Consider the following 12980-nt stretch of genomic DNA (forward strand, 5'->3'; position numbering starts at 1 on the left):
CTCTCTGCCTACTTGTGATCTCTGTCAAATAAATAAATGAAATTAAAAAAAAAAGAATATTGGAGGGATAAAATATATTGAGTGAGGTGAACACATAAAAGACATAAGCTTAGTCATGCATATACTTCCATCTATAATGCATGGGCTTTGTTACACTTGTGAGAACATTTGAAACAATATGATATTACTTGTTTTGGAAAGCTTCACTGAGTTACTCAAGGATAATAGGGTCTGTTTGAAAAGCTTTGAAAAGTATCTCATGCTGAGGTTGGATAATCATAAACTTTGAAGCCATGTAGATGCTACTGAGGCACCACATACCTTTGAAGATCTGAAGAAGATGAAAGAGTTTGATCATTGGGTAAAGAAGTCAAGCTTCAGCTTCAAGTCCAGAATGGCGTAGAAGATTGAACGACTATTCAAGAGAGCAGCATTTGAAGTTGTAGAGGAAGCAGCTTCTTGGTGATGAACTTAAAGCAGTTTTTTATCAGTGAATTAGAGAAAACTATTGACTGAGGTAGTTAATACATTTTCATTAATACCAATTCTTTTGATAAAATTTGGCTTTTTAAAAATGAATGTCATCTTGGGGCGCCTGGGTGGCTCAGTGGTTAAAGCCTCTGACTTTGGCTCGGGTCATGATCTCAGGGTCCAGGGATCAAGCCCCGAGTCAGGCTCCCTGCTCGGTGGGGAGCCTGCTTCCCCCTCTCTCTCTCTGCTTGCCTCTCTGCCTACTTGTGATCTTTGTCTGTCAAATAAATAAATAAAATATTAAAAAAAAAAAAAAGAATGTCATCTTGTCAGAGAATTTAAAAAAAAGAAAAAGAAAAAAAGCCAGGGCATTACACATCTAAAGATAAGCTGACACAGTTTTTAAGTGAAAATTTAAAGTTGATGTTAAACTAAAACCTATGTATTTATATAACTCTGAGCATCCAGGACCCTTAAGTAAATGTTGAAGATTAAATTGTATTTTATATGGTTCTCAAATCCCAGCACTTTGGTTGACAAAGCAGGCATTCAGTCCTTACTCAAGGAGTCCTAATTTGTGACAGCTCATTTCTTTGGTTTGTGGGGACTTATAAGAACAGAAAGAGTTAGGGTTGAGATTTGAGTTAACTTTTGTATAATAAAGAGCTGATGAAGAAATTGTTGAGTAGGCGCTGCTGTGAAGAAAGATAATTTGGATGATAAGCTAAGAAAAGGCTTTTTGTTTTGTTTTTCATCTCAGCCTGGATATTTGAACTATTTTTTAATCCCTAATTCTTTTTTGCCAGGAGTGGCGTAATCTCTCTGCCAGGAGGGCTGTGTTCCTTTCACAGATTGTAGCTTCTGTGAATATTCAGTGATACTCTGATGGTTAGAAGCACTTGCTGTTTAGCTCCAAAACGTGAAAGTTCCTTCAGGTGTCAGTTTTAATTAAGCATGTCCATCCCTCCAAAATGAAAATCAAAAGCTCTTTGGGAAAAGTCAGTTCTTCTCCAGCCTCGTGGAAAGGACTTAAGAGAAGTGAATGGGTTTTGAGCATTTTGGGTCTTTTCAAATAATGCCCCAAAGAAGAAAATACTTGCCTAAGCGAAGAATGACATGCACATGTTTTCTGGTGTATGTATCTGTATCTGTGAAAAATGTATTACTCTGGGCTGCTGTATTCCCTAAGAAGAGGTATTGTCTACAGGTCAGGACTATCTAGTGATTATCAACAGGACGCTCTTACCTTTTAAATGTCTTCTCTTGGAAGTAAGCTGTTTTTTTCTTATATCGATTGAGTATCTCTTACGCAAATGCCTTCATTGTTAAACAGAAGAAAAATCAATTATTTGCATGACTATAACAATATAGCAGTTCAGCTAAAATCAATTTAACAGGTATTTATTGGCTCTTTATTTTAGATAACAAACTACACTGTGTAGTAGATGGTTGAAGAAAAAATATAAAGATAAAATTAATCGCTTTGAGAATTAGTAGGACCCAGATAAAAGAATAAATAATATTAGATTCCTTTTGCTTTTGTAGTTGTTCTAAAATATTACCTACAAATAAATACATTTTAAGTAAATATTACTATGTCCTCTCTCTGTTTATCTGTCCATTTGTTATAACACAAGGGTACTCTACTACCCTTATGGTCAGAAACTTCAAATTCCATATTTCTTAAGTAAATGACTATTTTTTTTAAGTAGTTACCTAATTTAATATAATACTAACCTACCTTTAGCAGATAATAAGCCATAACAGTAGTGACATATATGATAAATATTGCAGTAGAAATATGTATATCATAAAAAAAGATACAAATCTGAAGGGGACACACAATTCTACCTAATTTTAAAGTGTGGGATGTTGATATTTGAGCTGGACTCTTCAGGACAAGTATGTTTTCTGGAAGGTAAGGGACAGACATTGCTGGAAGTTTGAACATACTGATCAGTGTGTTCATTCTGAGCAAACAGGCATGGAAGGGTTTAGTTTATTGGAGGAGGAAGCAGGCGCACATATGGCCAGGGCTTCAGAGGCAGGAAGAGTGGGATAATGGAGATGAGGATAAACAGGGTGACTCCGGCTGAATGGTGAAGGGCCTTGAAGCAGTGCCTGGAAAGCCTTCAGAAGAGCAGAAAAATAAGTATAAACTACATTCTTAAAATGCATTACGTCCCTCGCTGGCTTTCCCCACTTCTCCCAAGTTACTCCTGAATGCATAAGTGCTTATGTTTTGAGAGTACAGAAAGATTCATTAAGTGTACCTAAGATATATATTTTTTAATTTGAAACATTTATTTAGGGGGAAAGAAAACCAGTCTGCTGCTTTGTTTCTTTCTGTTTTTAATTAAACTGAGTTTTGGCAGTGCTTTCCACTAGGCTTTCAACATGGGACTGAACCTTTAGTGACTCATCAAAATTTGTTGTAAATTCTTAAAAACACCAGGCAGTTTAGATATATCATACTTTTTAAAAGCCTCATTTATTTAGTGCTACCCTTGAGTACGATAATGCATACCTGAAAACTTTGAGTTTTGCACTGAGAATTCAATTTAATATGTTTGACTAGTTCCAAGGTAAGAGTGCTGTGCTAGACCTTCAGCAGAGGGTGGAAAAAATTCACTGCACAGTAGTAACCCAACCTGAATTTAGACAAGCCAGAAAATATAGGCTAGACCATATGGAAGAGGATCCGAAGCGTAAAATCTACGTGGAATGACTGGCTGTTCATTTGGAATGACTACTTCTATTTCTAAAGAAGGAGTTTGCATCTGTAAGTGCTTTGCCTTGATAAAATTAATTTTTGATATGGATCAGGGGTCAGAGACAAGTTTTAGGGCCAGTGCAGCCATTTCCAGCCAGTGATTTGTAAACTGTACCAGAGGACGCTAGTGCTCAGGAGTAGGGGTGCTTATTTTCCAAACATCAGCATGCTGCTTATCAACACTAAAGATCTCATGTTTTTAGGGAGAAAGAGAACGAGTGAGAGCTTGTGTGTGCATGTGCAAGGGCTGGGCGGTCAGGCATCTGGGGCAGAGGGAAGGAGAGAGAATCTTAAGCAGGCGCCACAGCCAGCATGGAGCTGGTCACATTTTGCAGGTCTTGATCCCACAACTGTAAGATCATGACACTGAGATTGTGGCCTGCGCTGAAATCAAAAAGTCGGATGAGTAACCAAATGAGCCACTCAGGCACCCCCAAATGCTTAATATTTTAAGCTGCCCAAAGATGAAAGACAGAGCATAGGGAATATAGTCAGTGATATTGTAAGAGCACTGCATGGTGACAGCTGGTGGTGAGCTTAGGGTCAAGTTTAGAGCTGTCCAATCACTGTGCTGTACCCCTGAAACCAATGTAACATTGGTGTCAACTATACTCCAATTAAAAAAAGAGAACTCGTCCATAGGGAAAAAATGAACTAAAGAGCTTTTTGTGTTCAATTTTCAAAATTGTTTCTTTTTTTTTAATTTTCTTTATTTTTTATTGTTTTATTATGTTCTGTTAGTCACCATACAGTACATCATTAGTTTTTGATGTAGTGTCTCAAGATTCATTGCACGTGCTCCATGCAATACGTGCCTTCCTTAATGCCCACCACCAGGCTTACCCATCCCCCGATCCCTCTCCCCACTAAAACCCTCAGTTTGTTTCTCGGAATCTGCAGCCTCTCATGGTTTGTCTCCCACTCTGATTCCCTCCGCCCTTCACTTTTCCCTTCCTTCTCCTAATATCCTCCATGTTATTCCTTATGTTCCACAAGTAAGCGAAACCATATGATAATTGACTTTCTCTGCTTGACTTATTTCACTCAGCATAATCTCCTTTTAAAACTTTTTTTTCAGTTAGGATTTTGGTCATTAGTCCACTCTTAAGATTTTAAAATATACCTTAATTAATTGTTTTTAGGTGCTTTAAAAATCTTAAAAAAAAAAAAGCTGGTCAAAACAGAAGACTGTAAGGGCTTGAACATGGATGGTAGTTATTAGGGGGTAAAAGGGAGACAATGACTTAAAGAGATATTACTGAGCAGTAAAAAAACAAAAACAAACACATAATTTGGCAACTGCTTAATAAATGATTAGGAATGATGATTCTGGAAGTCAGGAAAAAGGATGAGGTACATAGAAATCTGTGAATTATCCACTGAGAAAATCCAAGGTAGGCAGAACTTTGGCGAATATCCACATAAAGGAAATGGGAAAAAGAACAGAGAGGGTGAGGGGAGCGTAGCTGCGTCAGCATCCTGGAAGTCAAAGAAGGAGTGTCCAGAACAAGCGGGCAGGGAGCGGAGTCCGACAGAGGAATTAGTGGTTACGTATGGTGATCAGGATAGTAAACCAGCAGATCAGAAATAAAAACCAGCAAGCATAAGTGGGTGGTGAAAAGGGAGAGACGGTGGGTGCGGAGGAATGGTTTGGGGAGTTGGTCAGTGAAGGGAAGAAATAAGGAAAGTACTAATTGCAAGTCATAGTGGAGAGACAAGGAAAGGTTGTACAGAATCAGGAATCGGGGGGAGGAAGACCAGCAAGAGGGAGAGATGGAAGACAGAGGCCACATAGAAGCTTATGATTACATCACCATTTAAGAGACATTGAAATCAAACCTCAACAGCATGGGTAGAAAAGGTATCTTTGCAGTTTTATAGAAAAATAAAATGATTTTATTCTCAGAGAATTATAATAATATCTGGTATAATCTATTATTCTGTCGATAATAAATCCCAAACTGCTTTAAGGTGACCTTTGTCGAGCATGATAATTTATTTAAGAATTACTGTAACGTCCAGAAGCCTTTATTTCCCTGGCTATGGCGAATACTTTCTGTAAGTTGAACATAGGGGATATTTCTGAAGTGGGTACTTAGGATAATCATAAATATAGCCATGTCTCTGTGATAAATGCTTTTAGACCAATTACTGACATGCTCAATTGAATACTAATACCTCCCATGAAATGGCTTTAATATAAGTAAAATGACAGCTGCTCTGCAGTGAAAGGACACATAAAGCTTTGCATTAGCTTGTCTCCAGGGTTACCATCTGTGCTGATCTGAAGTTTTAATATGTGGGATTTCTCAATCCTCTGCAAAGACTGTATTTTCAGGCTAGGTATCAATAGTGTGTAAAAATAGTGTGCGAGGAACTTAGACTCTTTTTGGTCTACATCCATGCTGACCTTAACCACTCCATTGTTCTAGAGAAACACGTCTATATCCTATTAGAAAGTCTGTGTGATGATTGCTGATGTAGCTAGAATATGAGGATTGTTTGGTCCTATTTTGCATATCCAAACAAAGATGTTAGTTTATGTATTTTATGACTAAATTATATTCTGGGCAAAATTGAGTAGCAAAACATTAGCAAAATGGAATGACTTCTACCAAGTTTCCACAATTAATATTCCCTAATTAATGTCCAAGTTTCAAAAAATATTTTAATAATTATTTTTAAAAAGTAACAACATTTAGAAGTTTGGAACCCATAAATATGATAAAATATAGAAATAATATTTTTATAATTTAGAAGGAAAAGGGAACACTGCTTTTGGTATAGCAATCTAGAATTTTACATTTCTTTTTTTTTTTAAGATTTTATTTATTTATTTGACAGACAGAGATCACAAGTAGGCAGAGAGGCAGGCAGAGAGAGAGAGAGAAGCAGGCTCCCTGCTGAGCAGAGAGCCCAATGCAGGACTCGATCCCAGGACCCTGAGATCATGACCTGAGCCGAAGGCAGCGGCTTAACCCACTGAGCCACCCAGGAGCCCCATTTTACATTTCTTGATATCAGATATTTATTCTTTGTTTTTCAGCAAACATTGAGTACCTTCTTTGTCCCAAGTATTAGGCTAGGCCTTGGGTTTGTTATTTAGATTTTCTGTCCATCTTCAAGGAACTTGCAATTTAGAGGGAAATACCTGCATTAAAGAATTAAACCACTGTTTTTAAACATCTTCATGCATTCAGAGCAAGGTGTTATAAGAGAGCGTGGGGGCTCCACCTACCAAGGACTAGGAAAGTTTGGACAAAACGCTGTCTATGTTGAGCTGTAATGATTAGGCAGCAGAGGGGGGAAAGCTTATGTGTATAATAACATACAGTGGGACTAGCATGTGAATGGAATGGCCTATAAGCTAGAGAGACACGGTGGAGTCAGGAAAATCCAAGACCATTTAGCTGAAATAGAGTGGCTTGTGGAGGGTGGGGTTGAGAAAAGGTGGTGGGGCTTCCATGAGAGAGGAAGGTGGAAAGGAAGCTGGTGTTAAATCATCTCGAGTCCTATAAACCATCTCAAAGAATTGGGGCTTTAATGTGAAGGCAAATAGAGCAATTTATGGATACTGGGACAAATTTATTATCACCTCAGTCTCTTCCTCCTTCTTCATTATTCTCATCATCATTGGCATTACTTTTTGTAAGATTTTATTTATTCATTTGACAGAGCATAAGCAGGGGGAGCGGCAGGGAGAGGGAGAGGGAGAAGCAGGCTCCCCACTGAGCAAGGAGCCCAATATGAGACTTGATTACAGGATCCTAGGATCATGACCTGAGCCAAAGGCAGACACCTAACTGACTGAGCCCCCCAGGATCCCCAGCATTATCACTTTTTGAGCTCTTCCTATGCAGCAGGCAATATGAAGTCCTTCCATGCATTTTTTTTTAATTTCATTTTGACCTTCCTTGTAAGTATGATTAACATTTCTATTAAAAAAAAAAAAGAATTGGCTCAGATCAAGTGTAGAAACAAGCAAGGGAATGTACTTAATTTTCTTGAGGCCAGACGTTGGCAAGAAGCATAGCTGGAAAGCATGCCCAGGTTTTCCTAATGTCACTATCTGCTCTGCTCTATCCTCTCTGTTCTGCTGCTCTTAGCTAGAAAATCACTGCATCACCCAAGGAGCCCTCAACCTGTAGTGTGCTGCAGAAAAACATTTTGGTTGAGAACTAAATGAAGTGGGACTACTTATTAGGTCATTGTTATTACGCAGATATGAGTAGACATCGGTGGTATGAATGGAGAAAAGTGAACATATTCTAAAGATATCCCAGAGGTAGAATAACCAGGCTTAGTGCCTACTTGGACGTGTGGAATAGTACTTCTGGCTTGGGATATTGAATACACTTCAGGAACTATATTTATAAAATCTGCCTGGCTTATTGGTATTCTAGAAAGCAGTAATGCCAGAACCATTAAGCTTATACGTTGCTCGTAGGAATGTAAACTGGTACACCTTCTATGAAAGGCAATCTGCCAGTTTCTTTAAAATTAAAAATATGCATAGACTTGACCCAGAAATTTTACTTCCCAGGCATTTATCCACAAACATTCATTTACATTGGATCAGATACATAAGGATATACACTGCAGGCTTATGTGTAATTGCAAATATCAGAAGCAAACTAAATCTCCTTTATTGTGAGATGGTCTAATAAATTAGGGTAAATCCATTCAGTGAAATTGTTTACAACTCTTAGAGGTAATGAGGCACCTCTGTGTGTGGATCTGTAGGGAAATATTGTATGTGGGCTTATGGTTACGCATGTATGTGAAAATACCAGGTGCCAGAGAAAATGTGTATAATTTCACCATTTTGTGAAAACTAAGTAGATGAATAGAGGGGGAGATAAACTGATAGCTAGGAATAGTTTGGTATAGATAGACATCCAGAGAATATCTCTATGAGGATAAAGATACTGGTAGAAAGAGTTGTAAAGAGGTTCTGGCTGGATGGCTGGGACAGAGGACAGAAGAGAGAGAACTGTTTATCTTCATTATATGTCCTTTTGATTTTGATCTGTATGCCTAAATTTATTATTTTAAAATTAACATTAAATTATAAAAATTCAAGGCAGAACCCTCTTATTTTTAAAAATATTATCTCTAGAGAAACATCTGTAAGATAAAGGGAAAAGGCAAACTCTTAGTTCGGTTTTCTTGTTTATTTTTGTTTTAAGGATTTGTCCATATATTTAACCAGAATTTTCCCAAGAAAAAGAATATCTTTCCCCAGTGATTGACTTACGTTCTTCCAAATCTCTGGAGGTCCTGAAGTTCATAATACCAGTATGAGACTATAAGAAGGAAAGTTCATATTCAAACCATTATTTTTCAGTCCTCCAAGTCATATTGCTGTTAAAATACTGCACTTTGTCCACTAGTTCATTCATAGGTGGAGAGTACTTGGAACTTACCTAGATGCTTTGGAGTTTAAACATAAAAAACTATTTTTGACCTTTTAAACTTAGAGTTTATGGAAGCAAGTAAAAATAATATACATAAAAATTATGTACACATTTTACTGTATTTTAATTACTAAATTGGATATAAGTTCAGAAAGAGGGGCTATCAGAGAAACCTGAAACTCTGAGGCAAGAATTCCTAGGATTTGTGGGGCTTGTATTGATCCTTGACGAATTTGGATAGTTGCAACTAAAGAAGAAAGAAAACACCAGGCCACAGAGAAGAATCAGAACTTCGTAGTCTAGTCAGGGCACAGGAATGAGTATTTGACAAGCAAGCTCAACTAGAGTAGGGAGGCTAAGTTGGGAAATACTGGTATTAGTCCCTGGGGAAACCAGAAAGCAAGGAAGAGTACTCTGATCTGATGATAATAAGGAAATCACCCTGAAAAATTCAACATGTTCTACTCTTTTCTTGATTATTCATTTTTCTAACATTTATTTTGAATCTTTAGCATAAAAAATTTGTTCTCTACTTGAAGCATTTTATTCTTCACTTTATGCCCATTATCTCTTACAATACCTTTAGTGGAATTAAACAAAATCCAATGGACCATTGGCCTTACCCGTTTTGAAATTATTCTATAATAAATAGTATCACTTTTGGATTCTAAGCTCTCTTTTTTCTAGGTAAGGCAAAGGCACTTCACTTATGGACACTCAGTAGTGCTTATGCTCAAAATCTTTAATCATTTTCATTCTTCTTGCATGTGATTTTTTAATAGATTTACTGTCTTAAGTATGAAGTAGAACAAAACATAAAGTTATCATATGGCAGGTTATTTAACCCGATCTTCATGAAATTTTAACATTGTAAAGTTACAAAATCTTTTATGTAGTCATTGGACTAGGCTGTGAAAATTCATTTTTTACTTATTAATAAAGTCATCTTTCCAAAGTTCTTTCATGTTATATAACTAAATGGCAAGGTGATTACAGAAAAACAAACATATTAGAATGTGGTATTCCTTTCAATTCAAGTTTGAAGCCCTGAATCTTATTCATGGATAAAATGATTAAAAATAATTATTTTGGTAAAATATAATATCAATAATCCATTGTTGTGTTCAAGGGTTTTCACTTTTTTTTCTTTTCTTCCTTCCTTCCTTCATTCCTTCTCCCTCCCACTCTGCTTCCCTCTTTCTCTTTTTCTTTCTTTCTTGCAGGTTCCACACTGGGTATGGAGCCCAACTCAGGCCTTGAACTCAAAGTCCTGAGATCAAGATCTGAGTTGAGATCAAGGGTTGGACGCTTAACCGACTGAGCCACCCAGGTGTCTCAAGTTAGTCACTTTTAATGAATATGTCAAATGAAGATCTTGTATTAAATTGACATACTGTTTTCCTTAACATTGTGCTAAAGGAGTGACCTCAAGAGAACAGTTGTGCCTATGCTTATAACTTACAATCAACAGAGTCAATCAATCCATATAATTTAAAAAGTTTTCCCTAATGTGAAGAACATTCTCTTGATGACAGTGGAGGCTATTAGTAATATTAGGATTTTGCTTTAAAACTATAAATTCATACTTAAGTGTGAAGAGCGATGTTGGGATTTGCATAAAGATTGTGAATCATGGGGACCCCCAGGTACCTCAAGTCGGTTAAGCATTTGACTCTTGGTTTTGGTTCAGATCATGATCTCAGGGTCCTGGGATTGAGCCCCAAGGCAGGCTCCGCACTCAGCAGGGAGTCTGCTTGAGATTCTCTCTCCCTCTTCCCCTCCTTCTCATGCTCTCTCTTTCTTGCTCTCAAATAAATGAATAAATCCTTATTTGGAAAAAAAGATTGTGAATCATCAAAATGTACAGAAAATTTAACCTTTTCTGAAGATCCTAAAGATGTTTTCTTTGGAAAGTTTTCATTGATAAGAAATGAGTCATTTCTCCAAGGCCTTTAAAAGCATCACATCATTGTCTTTTTTGTGTTACAAAATTTAGTAAACTTAATTGACTGCCTTGTGGGTATGTATCCTTGAAGAAATAAATTAGATAGTTATAGGATGCAAATAAAAATAAAAGATGATTTAATTCCAAATGGATCCCAGAGTGATTATTGTAATCATTATGAATAGCCATATGAATTTTTTTATGTTCATATATTTTTTTCTTATAAGCAACTAGGTATACCATTAGAAAAAAAATGCAATTTTCTAATATTTTATTTTATAAATCCACATTTAATATAAACTTTTCAAGATCCAAGTTGATAGTTATTACAGGTAAAAGGCATTGAGAAAAAACTGTACTTTTTAACAACATTGCCAGCTTCTTAGGAGATTTTCCTGAACTTCAAGGAATTTAAAAAACAAAAAACCAAAATACCTTCCCAAAGAAAAATTAAACCAGGCGACGTTCAACAGGCAAGGAAAACTTAATTCAAGACTTTTGGAATAGGGGACAGTGACTGATCTCAATTCTGCTGAAACAGAAGACAGGAGGGTTTTAAGTGCTAAGACTCAGCTAGTTGAAAAGTACTGTAGGGTATTAGGAGGAGGTTGCTCAATGGGATCAGGCCATCTGTGTTTGCTAATTGGTACTTAAGAAGTTAGGCACCTATCTTCCCACAGAGACTGGGAGGTAGAACACAATCTTCTTTGATGATTACATTTCCAATGGATTGCTCCCCAGTCCTTGAGAAAGACATTACTGGGGTTGTATAACTGGCAAGAAGTGGATAGATTCTTATCTCAAAGGGGCAGAGAAAGAATTTATAATTGCAAATTTTCTATAGTAAACACTCTAAGAAAAGAGAGGTCGGGGTCTAGAGTCAGGAAGAAGCCTGTGTAAAGTTGAGTCAGGGTGAAGGCAACAGTGTTAGGCTGTCTTAGTCAACCCTTCAGTTATATTAAGTTGCACCATATACGTTGATAATATTTGGCCATTTTGACCTACAAAAACAATGGTTCCATATGGTTTGATCAACGATCCTGAGATCAGATTTCTTCACATGTTATTCCTACATTCTGCAGAAGCAGGCAAATCTGGAATTGTTGTCTTTAATTATATCCTTGTCACCCTAAAAAAGACTTAGGGAGGATTTTCTATGTATTTACACACATGTATGTCTGTATGTGCATATGTTTGTATCTGTATGTGTGTTTATCAAAAACATGTTAAAAATTAAAGTTGCCAGAAATGGGAAAAAAAGTTAGGATAAAAATGCAAACCTTGAAGCCTTGAATAGTTCTTAAAGAAATGTGACATATTTGTTGCAGAGTTTGTCGTAAGTTAAAGCAAAGAAATAAATGTCCCCATGGGATTAAAGCAAGTCAGAATTTTAGAATAATAGTTTTCTTAGTGTTGAAACTTGGCACATTTTTGCTTTGAGTGCTCATAAGGGCAACATTTTATGTCAGTAAATAGCCCACTAAACCTTATAGCTGATTTCACAGGCATGGATTTTGCTTGCTTATTTATTATTATCTTTATTGACATCCTTCAATGCAACCTCTTGGAAAAACCCCAAAGTATAATTCAGTAAAGGTAATTTGGTTACATATTAAAATAATGACATCCAGATACACATCTCTCTAAAGATAGAATTAAGAATTAAGATTATCTAGAATGAATTATGTCAGACAATTGCACATACTTTTTTTTTTTTTTCATTTTTGGTAATTGAACCCTTGATAAGAATCAGGTAATAACAGATTTGGAGAGTTGGAAGTTACCAATTTTCGGAGCAGAATTCGGAGTCCCTCTGTCCTTAATAGATGGAAGTCCATATGTTTTAACAAGGGCAGAATGGACTTGAAAACCTCTTCAGGAATGCAAGGAGACTGTTTAGGATACCGATCTTATAGCTGCTTATTCAACTGGCAGACAGGGTCCATTAAAATTAGAATCCATTAGAGTTATGGTTCTTTCTATATTCCCCTGTAGCTGTTCGTATGTCCTTGTATATACTCAACAATTTTCAGAGTGCATTTTATTTTTTTACATGATGGCATCTATGTAAGTAAATTCTTTATGTGCAAAGACCATATTTTATTAGTCTTGTGCCCTTCATACTTAGAGTCTGGTAAATAATAGGGCACACAAAATATTTTGTTGATTCTATGAGTGATTTAGGAAAACTGAGGAAGTTTGGATGTTTAGCACATTATATATCAAATATGTAAAATTACCAACAAACCACGGACTGATGGCACCTCACATCTGCCCTATGTTTGTCACTTTGCAGTAGGTACAGAATCATAAAATATCGTGGGTAAAGGTCACCAAGTCATAAACACAATGGCAGACAATGCTAATTTTCTCC

The 12980-nt window shown here is 36.5% G+C and overlaps 1 protein-coding gene across 6 annotated transcripts in view; it reads left to right on the plus strand.

The window, feature by feature from the left end:
* The window catches only part of OXR1 (oxidation resistance 1), a 439603-nt gene that overhangs the window by 71147 nt on the left and 355476 nt on the right, over positions 1–12980 (plus strand). Inside the window, exon 1 of one of the 6 annotated variants that reach the window (XM_032316803.1) lies at positions 9982–10000. The exons of the other annotated variants lie outside the window; for them this stretch is intronic. The gene's annotated coding sequence lies outside the window, so the exon portion shown is untranslated. Of the gene's footprint in view, positions 1–9981; positions 10001–12980 lie in introns of those variants that run through there. 6 annotated transcript variants of the gene reach the window in all.

Source organism: Mustela erminea, chromosome 16, assembly GCF_009829155.1.
Source record: "Mustela erminea isolate mMusErm1 chromosome 16, mMusErm1.Pri, whole genome shotgun sequence".
Lineage (NCBI taxonomy): Eukaryota > Metazoa > Chordata > Mammalia > Carnivora > Mustelidae > Mustela > Mustela erminea.